At 36.1% G+C, this 12957-nt stretch overlaps 1 long non-coding RNA gene across 1 annotated transcript; it reads right to left on the minus strand.

Moving 5' to 3' along the window:
• Positions 1–266: 266 nt before the first annotated feature.
• LOC132031252 (uncharacterized) lies at positions 267–12957 on the minus strand. The gene is made up of 3 exons (XR_009408213.1): positions 12801–12957; positions 11889–12023; positions 267–452 (listed from the first exon to the last, which is right to left on the minus strand). It is a non-coding gene; the product is annotated as an uncharacterized LOC132031252 (long non-coding RNA).

Below are 12957 nucleotides of genomic sequence, written 5' to 3' on the forward strand. Positions count from 1 at the left end.
GTTGGCAACACATGTTTCATCTAGGTATTGCCTGGAAAAAGGATACATGGAAAAAAGAAGACCAAACATAAGAAGTTACACAACACCCAATACATTCCCTTTATAAAGAGATGATGCACATGTCTTTAGGAAGTTTTAAACATAGAAATCCAAGGAGATGTGCAATGATTTTGAATTTTTTTTTATGGACAGAGCTTAGCAGAAATTGTGGGAGTTGCTAGTCAAAATATAATCAAGGTTTATCTTTTTGATAAGAGGTTGAATCGATTTGATCTTCATCCAAAGAGTCAAACAAAAAATTAAGATATATTCTGGGAAAATCAAACTTCCTTTGAAGAGAAGCAAATGAAATTAAGACTATTTGTGCTAGTTTATTACCTTGTAGAATGTTTTTGTCTATTTCCCTGCATTCTTCCTTAAAGAGTGTCAACTGTAGTACACGTATAATGAACCTGAAACAAAAATTGCACTCCCCAATCATTAATATAAGCATCAAGCTGAACATATTAGCTCAAGCAGGACCCTTCATACCATGAAACTAAGAAATGGTGCAAAAGATGTGTAAATTTATGTATGAAATGTGAACCTTTCTTGTCTATGATGATAGTACACTACATCTACGCTGGTTCAATGCAGTATCATCCTCATGAAGTTACATTCTTTCTCTGATTCTCATTTTTTTTTTATTTCTGGACTTACATTTAACAAAGTTGGTCAAGTGATTAATAGTTTGCAATTAAGATATTTTCTTTAAAATTAATTCAATATGATTACTAATAGAGAAGCCATGCTTCAAAGAATCATTAAAGACTATGTGCTCTGGTGTTACCCAATTACAAAATACTATGCCACTTAAAAAAATTAATTTAGCAAATATTGATGAAATCTAGTACCTTTCAACCAAACCGATAAACACCAAAGTTAAAGCTCAAAAGAAGAATCAGTGGCCACTAAGTCTTATGAACTCTAACAGTTAAGAAATTCTTGGCCACCAGAAGTTTCTTTTGTCTATATCCTCTTTAAGGAGCCTTAGACACTCAAATAAGGTCCAAGGCCAATGACTCTTTCCCTCAGAGCTAAGTTTTCAAAACTCATCCCATACTTTCTTTACCTTTAATCCTTGCCTTGTGACCCTAATATAAAAGCCTTAATTTGCCTTTCCAGATTTACAGTTTGTAAGATGCAATATTTTCTAGATTCTAACAGGCAGACACTCGTACATAACTCTTGATCAAGCAGCCAAAAACAAAACAACTAATAAAGGTAATGTAAAGCAGCAAAAGTAGTTAGCATCTTCTTTTCCCCAATCCAAACTAAAAAAAATGATAGGAATCCTGACTGAACCAATAAATCATTAAAAAATTAAGAGAGGGAATGAAATCAAATTATTACCCTTTCTATTTAGTAGCCACAAACTATTAAAGGCTAATCACAGGAATTTTCAGGCTTCAAAAGTATTGCCTAGACTCCCCCGAGAAAGTAAAAATAGAATTAAAGAGTAACTTAAAGTAACCTTCATTTATCTTCATACAGATAAACTAATTTATCACATAGCAAAGGCATTCTGTAAAAGTAATATTCCTTTGTTCACCAATTCAGAGCTCAAACATCAAAGCAAAAAGCGCTACGTCAAAGTAAAACCTGCCATATTTCTTCACTTCTACTCTAATTGCATTCAACTAATGTTTGCTTCTGCTGAGAAACTTATCAATTTCATGTCGCAAAAACAGTTATATCAGGATTTTTCCTAATCAGTGTCAAGGTTGATTCTTCTAGAAAGCTTATTAAAGGCACATATAAACCAACAAGAAGACTTGTACTAAAGAATATCATTCCTTGAGGACATAAATGGAAGCACATTGAAACACCCCTCCCAATTGAAACATGAAATCATAACTAAAAGTTATTGCATCAAGGCTTCAATTTTTCAGTACTACATGTAAATAAGAGCAGAAGAATACTGCAAGCTCTGCTCCTACTCGAGAACATTGTCCATCTTTTTCTTAGTTTTTTCTACCTCCTGCATCAGATCTTTATCTGAAGAATTCCCATTTCATAGCTTCCCTTGACCTTTTTCTAAAGGTCTATCTTGGCTTTTACAATTGTTAATTTTTTTTTTTATTAACTTCAATTTTTAGTTTCAACGTTATTCTTCAGCTAATGAGCCTCATATTCACCAATGAAACTTCAACTAATCACTCAACAAAATTAGATGATTAAAAGCAAAGGATTTGAGTTATGTTTGGTATACCAGAGTTGCTGCAAACATTATATTGTCATTCTATCAGCAAGTCAAATCTCTTAGAATGAGATCATCAAGCAAAGTTGCTTGTTGCAACTCTAAAAGTTTCCTGTCCATTAGATCATCACATCCAATATAGTAATAGATATTCAGATATGATGTAATATAAACTAAATGCATATAATTCCGGGATGGACTCACCCTCGGTAGATTTATACAATGACTGGAAGCGGGCGACCAGAAAACTGTTAGATATAACTTATGAAGATGGACGGTTTTGAAATTTCTCATACTAAAATTGTGAAGCACAAGTTGTACAAACTCCACACTGAAAGGACCTTAGTAAAGAAATATTGCTCACTATTGTGATGTCAATAGGATTGCTAATAAAGATAATCTCACATCTTCAAGCTGCAAAAGCGAAGAACTATTATATTGTAAGAGAGATTTTCATTGCTTATAGAAATGTAGCCATAACCATTAATGCAAAATTACAAGTGATGGCGTATCCGGCTGCCAAAAAAGTATAGTTTCTTGTCAATGTTCTCGAACATTGCATTAAGTGCAAATGTTATCTAGCTAATAGAAATGGCATATCATAATATTGACAACTGAGAAACTGGTGAAAATAAAAAGAAAAAAAAAGACGAATTTTCTAATTGGTGAAAACTAGATAACTCACTTATTCTAGTCGTATCTCCCTTTTACAACAACTGAATTCACACTCATGAATGTTTATTTACATATTGAATATATGTATTTCTTGATTTTATTTAGAATCCAACTGTTATAGTATCAACTCATGCAACAACAAACTTAATCATATTTGGAACTTGTTATGAATTATGCCATCCAAGGTATCATTTCTAATACATCGGTGATGTAGCACATCGGGTCCTCAAACTAAGGTACGACTCGTACTAAGAGATTAAAACGAAATTTAGAGGGTTTCCTGATTTTGCGAAAGTTGCAAAGGACCTACTTTGGGCAACCATAACCTTTTCATAAGTTGGGAATTTGGAAAAGTTCCCTTAATGAAAGTTGTAGTACGTGGAAATACCTTTCTATCCATATAAATATCTGGCCAAACAGTGATTGGAAGAAGAAGTTAGGAGCATCAAAAAAACGCTTAGAGCAGCAGGCCATGCACGTTGGCCATGCGTCAATGTAACACTCCGTAAATTCAGAATAGGTGTGGATGTGTTAAATGAGTATTAATGTGGCATTTTAGATATGTGAAGTGCTATTGGGATGAGTTTTGGTGGAAATAGTTGTTTTGAAATCAAGATGAATAGTGAGGTGCTTAAGATTCGATAAAATCGGCTAAGTTTACGGTAGATCTTCCTTCCAGCCTAATTTCGTGAAAATCCGTTAACAATTTGAGAAAATTTAAAACACAAAAGTTGTCGCCTTTTGAAATACCTTTTCAAAGGTATATTTTGGAGCCAGAACGATGCTTTATACAAGAAGTTATTCCCATTTTACTGAACACCGCACAAAAGCCGACCTGGGCCACTCGCGTTGGAGACGCGTAGCGCATGGGGTGCGTACGTTGGCCCCGTATCGTGGGCCCAATGTGGGAAATCATGATCTTTGACCAAAATTCTACGGAGGTTCCCGTGTTGGATGTGCGACACGGGCCCAACGAGGATGCGTCGGGTTTTCGATTCAAAACCTCATATTTTCTCATTTTTCTTATATTTTAAGCTTGGGGTTTATTTTCCCAACACCCGTAACCATGAAAAATCATCCTAAGGCAAGAGAGAGAAAGTCCCAAGCCTAAAAAATCCTCCAAGGATAAGTTCTATGATAATTCTAGGTTGATTTCAAGTCTCTAATCCCTTTCGAACTTGAGTAAACTCTTCTAATCGATAGAGTTGTGATTGAAACATTATTGTTGGACGTGACGACCCTAGAACTCGAATTCAAGAGTATTGAACTTCAAAAAGGTAATGCTTCTACTCTCTAATCATTTATAATTGTGAACTGATGAGTTCTTGGGAGAATAGTAAATGGGTTTGATAAAGAGAATTATATGAATTATGCTAGGGGTTTAGATTGTTGACTTAGGATTGTTGTAACCATATGGGTGATGAAAATTGGTGTTAGTTATATCTCTTTGGGATTGTTGAATCACCTAGAAGTAAGAAAATGAGAATTGGGTGAATAAAACAGCAATGTAATGGCTATGAAGCTTTATGCCCACCAAGTGTTTGATAAAATGCTTAGATAACCAAAGCACGGATATTATTGCTAATATGGAATCCCTTTGCTATAGATTAAAGTTGAAAGGGTTGACAAACGTGTACTACACTCAAAAGCATGAAGTTAAGGTATGTGAAGCTAACTTTCTATGTTGGGAATGTTAATGATTCTCCCTACGCTACGTTTCTTTTACATCACTACGAATTGCCTCAGAAATATAGTTAAGCTTAATTCCCTGAATAGTTGCAGAGCTTCTATTCTCTAGTTTCATAATTCGTTTATGACTTTCATTCCGAACGCTGTGAGCTCAGTGCGTAATCAATATAGACTTGTGTTGGATGCCCATGAGTCTCAGTCTATATTAATCAACATGTTATAAGCCGTTGAAGCCCCTGTTATGACAAATCAATTTATTATGAATACATCTCTCAATCTAGTTCTATTCAGCATTCCAGTATCATGTCACTCAGTATGATTCAGTATTTCAGCATCATGTATTCTTTGCAGTATGATTCTCAGTTCCTGATTTTAAATCCCTGAATGTTGAAAACCTGTATTTAGGCTTGAGGCCACAGTTATATATACGTATACTTAGGCCCGAGAAGCTTGTTTACATATATATTGGGCCTAAAGCCGCAATTTATTTACTCAGATAAACCGGTGGTTTCTCATTCAGAATAGGGAGTATTCATATCTTTACTCCTTTGTTCAGTTCAGTTATCAGTTCAGTTTCAGTTTCAGTTTCAGTATTTACAGTTCTTTCTTTCAGTTGCTTTACATATCAGTGCAATTTAAATGTACTGACGTCTCTTTCGCCAGGGGCCTACATCTCATGAAGCAGGTAACGATTTACAGATTGACGATTCAGAGCGCTAGAATTCTCGTACCAGCTATTTGGTGAGCTCCAGTTCTTTCGGGGCATTATCATTACTTACGATCTTTCGGTATTTACGGACAGTCAGTGTTTTCAATACTTCATTAGAGGCTTCATAGACTAGAATAACAGCTAGACAGAGTCATAGGCTTTTCATGTTAGGCAATGTTGGCTACAAATATGTTTGACTTATATTAGTGTTTTCTCACTTTAATTTATATCATTTAGACTTTCAGTATATCAGCATGTGCTAGTTTATCTTCCCCATTTAGTATGTTATGATATCACATGTTGATTCAGCCAGCCAGTTGGTTCACTCGGTCACATATAGTCAGGCACCAGGTGTCGTGTTACGTCCAGGCTCAGGTTCGGGGTGTGATAGGTGGGGTAGGCTTGGATACATTGAGTATATCTTATACACATATCATAAATCTTTACTGAATGTAGCATTGGGTTTTTACATTTTTTAATGTTACAAATTTTGCTATTGTGAAGAAAATGAAAGAAGTATAATATGTTTATGTACAATGAACTTAGAGAATAGAAAGAAAAGAAAAAAGCCCTTCAAAATTTGAATTCCCCTTTCTTCCAACCCCAAAGATTGCTTTTCCTATCATAATTTCACGACCCAAAATAAGGGTCGAGCGGACCCTCAAATATCATATAAAAGTAATAATTGCGGAAATACATAAACTACCCAAGGAATCTGGTCTGAATAGTACAAGAGCTTCTAAGTAAACAACTTGAATAAAAGTTACAAGCACAACCTGAATACAACTTCTAATTAGAATAAGAATTTAACAGAAAAGTCTAGATGAACTTCGTGAGATCCTTGAAGGCTAACTGAATCTCGCTCAAATACCTGGAACAACTCTACACCCCAAAAAAGGGAGTAGCAAGAGTAGTATTAGTACAAATAACACGTACTGGTAGGCATCATAGGCTGACAACAATTAGTTAACATATATAAAAGAAAGATACTGAAAGATAGGCAGATAAGCAGTCCAAATGTAGTCACTAAGTACATCCACGTAAGTCACTAAGCACATCCACGTAAGTCTTGCAATAATGTGAACCGCACTAGATCTCAGTAGTCTGCAATCATAGCCTAGGCGGAACCTCTAGCCCTCGAATTGTAACACCCCGTAAATCTGAGTTAGGTGTGAATATGTAAAAACTAGTATTGAGATGATATTTTAGCTATATGAATCCATTCGGGATGAATTCGGGTGATAAACTATCATTTTGAAGTCAAATAAAAAAGTGGAGTTCTTAAGGGCTTCTAAATTCATCTAAATCTTAGACAGTCTGCACTTATGGCCAGTTTTAGGGTATTTGCGTTGGGAATTTGAGAAAACTCAAAACATAAAAGTTGTAAGCCTTTGAATAACATTTCCAACGATATATTATGGAGCCCAAATCGAGCTTTGTGGAAAAAGTTAAGTACGTTAAAAAATCATTTGAGGGCGCGTGTGATGGCTTCGCATCGCAAACCGAATGCACAAAAACACCCTTTCTGAATCTCAGGTCCGTAGGGGGTCTTGCGATGGCCATGCGTCGCGGGCCCATCGAAAAAATGTCGAGTTTTCGGCCAAAAGTTTGGTTTTCGCGTTTCTTTCTTGTATTTAAGTTTGGTGTTAGTTCCTAAATGTCCCTAATCATGAAAAATAAACCCTAAGGCCTCCCCAAACCTCTAAGGTGAGTTCCTACTCCATCTACATTAATTCTACACCAAATTCACCTCTTCTTGACACTGGTTCGTCTCTCCAAACCCTAGGTTCTTAAAAACTCAAGAAGAATCGGAAAGGGGCGTGTGGAGTTCATCTAAGAAGTAGGACTTCTAATTTTCTAATTTTATTAATAAGGTTTATATTGGTGTAGAGTATTATACACCAAATTCACCTCTTCTTGACACTAGTTCATCTCTCCAAACCCTAGGTTCTTGAAAACTCAAGAAGAATCGGAAAGGGGCGTGTGGAGTTCGTCTAAGAGGTAGGACTTCTAATTTTCTGATTTTATTAATAAGGTTTATATTGGTGTAGAGTATTCTACAAGATTATAATTCACTAATGATTCCCATAAGGATTCAAGAACAAGATGAAGGCTTAAAAAACCCTAGTTTTCGAAATTTCAAGAAAACTTCAAGAAACTTTTCAAGTTCTAATCTTACTCATCTAAAAACCATTGTAATGTGATTATTGAACCTTAGGAAGTATGTTTGAGCGGGATTTGAGGTATGTCTCTTTTAAAATTCCTTGTTGACTATGAAGGTAATTTGTATGTCTCTTTTGAACATACTCTTTTGATCGGTTTTTATGAACTATTTGGTTGGGGTTTGTGTGCGTGAGGGACAAGCCCATATTAAACCTTGTTTGTACTATATTATATATACGTATTCATGATTGTTTTCCTCTCTAAAGGATGATTGAAAAATTGAGATATAAAGCTTTGGTATTCGAACTTGAATTACCCCATAAGGGATGTTTAAACTTGATAATTGAAAAGCTTGACTATCTTATGTGAATGCTATATGATGGTTTGTGTTAAACTTGAAACTATTTTAAAGAAGTGAACCCGGTTTCTAAAACTGAAATGGCTTGATGCACCGCTATAATGGGATGATGAACATAATCCTTTATGAATAATGTGACTATCATGGTATGACTCGTGATTCGGCTTCTATGCCATGATTTGAGTGATTCGGCTTCTATGATAGGATGGTGATTCGGCTCTTTTGTCATGATTTATATTGTTTGTGTTTCGCCTAGCTACTTGGGAGGAAGGGTAGTCCCTATGGATCCTAGTACGGTTTGCCCAGCCATTCGGGAGGAAGAGTGGTCATCGAGGGTCGATAGCCCCGGTATGGTTCATGCCTAGCCACTCGGGCGGAAGAGTGGTCATCAACGGTTCAGAACCCTGATGTGGTTTTGCCTAGCTATTTGGGAGGAAGGATAGCTGTCGAGGGTGACAAACCCCGATGTGGTGCTTCTATGCGGTTTAGGGAACCTTAAATGGTCATCCCTTCATTATGTTGATTTGGGCCTGTATTGGCATGTGTGATACTTTGGTTGCCTGTGAGTGGCTTGTTGATGATCTTGAATTCATGATTGAAAGACTTAAATGTGATAAACGACATAACGAGTTGAAATTGATTTATTTCTTCTTTAACGGTTTTCATTAATGGTGTTACTAAGTTTGGAGATTTATTCTATCTCTTAATTTAAACTACTTTTATTGACATCGCTTTACTGATCCTTATTATATTATTTTGTTATATTATCTATTGTCCCGTAGAAACTCATTGAGTACCCAGTACTCAGGCATACCATTGTTGTTTTTTATGGTGTGTTAGGTAACGAAGAAGAGCAGGTACAGACAGATCTCGCGGATTAGGAGTACTTGCTGCTTTCTAGATTGTTGGTGAGCCCACACATTTGTTTGTGGGTTTTCATTGAGTCAATTATTGCTTTTTAGCAGTTTTAGGCTGTGTCCTGAGTTAGTTTATTTTCTTAGAAGCTCCATAGATAGTTGTCAAATTGCGGGTAGATGTTGAAAGTCTCATATGACTTATGGAGGCATTTGCCACATTTACGACTATTTATTTATATAAGAATTCTGCTGGTTTTACTCTATAATTGTGAGCACGATTTTATTTAGTTATTTATAACTTGTTTAATTAAATAATGAAATATTATTAAAAAGGACTTATTGTTTAATTATTTATAAGGTGCTTCCGGTGTTGTTCATAGCATCGGATGCCTATTACGTCCAGGGTGGGCTTTGGGGCATGACACGAATCCATCAAGTGTCTAGGTAAGTGATTAACAAGCACACAACATCTTCAATAAATTAACAACCAAGGAATCAATGCTAAAACGCACCATGCAATACAACAGATACAACAACCAGAATCAGAGATGTGAATGGATGTACTATGAATGTTTGTGCGATGCAATGCAATGCACTGGCCAAATTTCTCATATCGTACACACATGCTACGGACGGAATACTTCCGTCTCGATAGTCATAATACATAGGGGACCCGCTAATTCCATGTACCACTTATCCCGGTAACGACTTCCGCAACGAGCACTCTCTTGATCCCAGCAAGAGACCTCGGGCATCTAGCACTCATTCATTCCAGGTAAGAAACCTCGGGCAACATACACTCATTCCGCTCCGGTAAATGACCTCAGATCACGGACTCTCTTCTCTCTTTTACGCTCTCGAAAAAAGACCTCGGAGGCTATACTCTCTACTTATCATCATCAAACTAAATCACTGTTCATATCAAAGTGTCATGAGAAATGCAGGATGAAATGCATGTATAAATGCCAATTTTAACAATAATCACGAGGGTGAATAAGCATAACAACATCCGTAAATCAATTTCCAATATGAACTTATTCCCTAATTTGTACAATGCCACGTCCAGAATAATTTCCCTTCGGACCACATAGGTAACACCATATATATATGCAAGAGAGGCCCTACGAAATATGCACATAGCAAACACCATAATAAGGAGCCTCGGATGTTTCACTTTCCCTCTTATCATTATTAATATCAATCACGGCTCGCGTCACGGAATCATGTAGAATGTGTATGAATGATATGCATGTATCAATCTCTAGGGTAAATCATAATCAAATCTCAATCGTGCAACACATGGACACGTAACACAATATCAACATCAAGTCAAGTCATTTCCTCTATCCATGTTAATGTCAAGATAATTGAGAGACAATCATATCATGATCACAATATGGCAACTAAGTACAAGTTTAATATCACACATGACAACAACCAACTAAACCAACAAGCCACTAAACCACAAAGAGGCAACAAGCCCACTAATCAGTCAATAATAACAATCCTAAGAAATCCATTCCAAAAACTAATTTTTACATATGCTTCGCTAACTGGAGTCTAACTAAAAAGGTAAGCCGTAACCTACCTGGCTGCCTAACTGGAGCTACAAACAATCAAATTTCGCCTTGCCTTTCTAGAGAGCCTTCAAGTAGTTAAAGTCTATCTATTATCGAATTCTAAGTTATAAATGAGAAACAACAATACCCATATCGCTATACGTTCGTTCGAACCAAAAACAACTAAGTAAAAGAGGGAAAACAGGCCCACAAGGGTAAAACGGGTATTTCAAAGATGGAATGGGAAGTCCAACGTTCTAGAAGTTCACTTCTAGATGGAATGGGAAGTCCAACGTTCTAGAAGTTCACTTCTACTCCTCAATTGCTAAATTGACTCAAAAATAGGCCAATTTCATCAATTAAGTCAAAATCCCCAAGATAGGTATAAACCCTAGCTTCTAATCCTTCAATTCATCAACATAAATGGAAGATTCAAGCCTATTAGTCACTAATTCAACAAATTCCATTCTTAGATTAGTCAAATCCACCAACAAATCGCATTTTGAAAGACTAAAACTCAAATAATGAAGTAAACATCAAAACCCTTCTTCCTTCTTAAGTTCTATAGATTTTCTATCATGGATTCATGCTTAAGGAAGGCAAATGAATGAAATCTAGGTTAGAGAACTTAGCCTCAAGAGAAATCTGGTTGAAACCTCCTCAAATCACCTCAGAGATGCTTAAGAACAATAAATGTAGGGATAGAAAATGAAGGGTTTTAACTTAGCATTAAATAGCAATCTGGTCCACGTCGTTCGCTGCAGCGATCAAGCGTCCGCTACAGCAGACCCACACCAGCGACCCTCCTCTCGCTATCATAAATCCGCCACAGTGGATCCCCATCCGTTGTGGCGACTAGCACGAACATCACACACTCGCATAGCGGCCAGGCCTCGATACATCGGGACCGCTACTGCGTATATAGTGCCGCTACAGCGGACACCAGACACCAGAAAATTTTTGGTTTTTCACTAACTCAAACACAAAATTCGACAATCACCCAAGACCTTCCACATACAAACCAGACATGCACTCTCACATAAAAACATGCTACGGACTCACTCATTCCAACAGAGGTTTATTTGACCGGGTCAAGACTCAATGGCCAAAGATCAACTTTCCAACCAATAATCTAAAATGCTCTTGAATGCCCCGGGAACTGAACTAAACATCCCACTAAGTCATAATTGACCGTTCGAACCCCTCAAAATCAACGGATTCTAGAAAAAGGTCCGTTTACCAAAAGTCAACTATTAGTCAAATATTTTTCACTTTAAGGTTCTAATTCTCATAAGTCATCATAAAACTCACCTTACTACCTTGGGAACCGTGCCACCCATCCCCTCGGGTCAAAATAGAATTAATAGGGCTCGAAAAAGGGTCAACGAGGTAAATGGGTTGGAAGCACTACAACGACCAAATGGGTCGTTACACATAAACATTTTCAACTTTTGGTATACAAAGTTGATGCTTATTTGACTTATTTCTCTCCTACTCAAGGCAACTTCCAACATCATATCTAATATTTTCATACCATTAAAGTTCTACAATAATGCATTTTCCTACAAAAGTCTGAAGTTGATGAAGAAAGGGAGAATAAAGGTCTGAAGGAGAGTAAACTTAGGAGATTATTAAATACCTTCAATCAAAATACATTAAATGTGGAGAGGTAAATTTGATCTTCCATGTGGCATATGAGACCATTATTCCAATATCTTGTATCAATTCTATTCTTGTTGCCATAAGATGTACCTGCAAGCTGCTGCTTATTATCCTGCAAAAAAGAAATAACTTTTCTTTTTAATTTATTTCCTTTTGTTGCTTAGCTTCTCTGTAAATTGTTTCTGAAGTAGTGTCAATAATTCGAGTCAAATATTTTGTCATAACCATGAACCTTTTAATATTTCACGTCGTGCTCAATCAGCTAATGGACACTAACTACGATTTGGATTGTCTAAAGTTATTATATCATTAATTAGTCTTATATCTCAAGAATAAGAATTGATCCAAAAAATAATATAAGAATTGACCAGGTTCATTTAATTAGTTGCTTCAATGTTGCAACATGTTTAATGAATGTCAAAAAGCAAAGATCAATGAAACTCAAACATAGAAATTAAATAATGCTATTCATAAAAAAGCAAGTCATGGAGAATCTTATTTCCTACAAAAGATTCTATCAAACACTTTATGGACATCAGGGGTACTCCTACTCTGTAATCATACATGTAGATTTAGAAGAGAAAAATTAAAGAAGCTAACAAGAAATCAGAGATTAAACAAAAACATGTAGCTGAATCACATGCATTTACACATTCCAACAAAAGAAGGTGGAAAAAAGTGTGTAGCCATAAAATATCAAAGACTCTAACATTAAGTCAAGACACCAACAACAGAGAACAAATCATTCATAACTTCAGAAGATGAAGAAACATTTCAAAATCAAATAACATCAAAGGCTTACATTAGTCAACAACAGTTAATTATAGATAAATGCATGTGTAAATCAATACATCAAGCAAGAGAGGAAACAAATCAAAAAGAAAATCACCACAAATGTAGAATAGTCGAAGCAACCATAGGGAAGCAAGTCTAACCACAATGAAATTGAGGAAAATAATAGTTGAACATAGGAGAATTGGGGCAGTAGAAAATGGAAAAGCCGAAGGAAAGAGCAGTGGTAAATGCCAAATGAAGGAAACCAAAGG

The sequence above is a fragment of the Lycium ferocissimum genome, chromosome 9, assembly GCF_029784015.1.
Source record: "Lycium ferocissimum isolate CSIRO_LF1 chromosome 9, AGI_CSIRO_Lferr_CH_V1, whole genome shotgun sequence".
NCBI classification, from domain to species: domain Eukaryota; kingdom Viridiplantae; phylum Streptophyta; class Magnoliopsida; order Solanales; family Solanaceae; genus Lycium; species Lycium ferocissimum.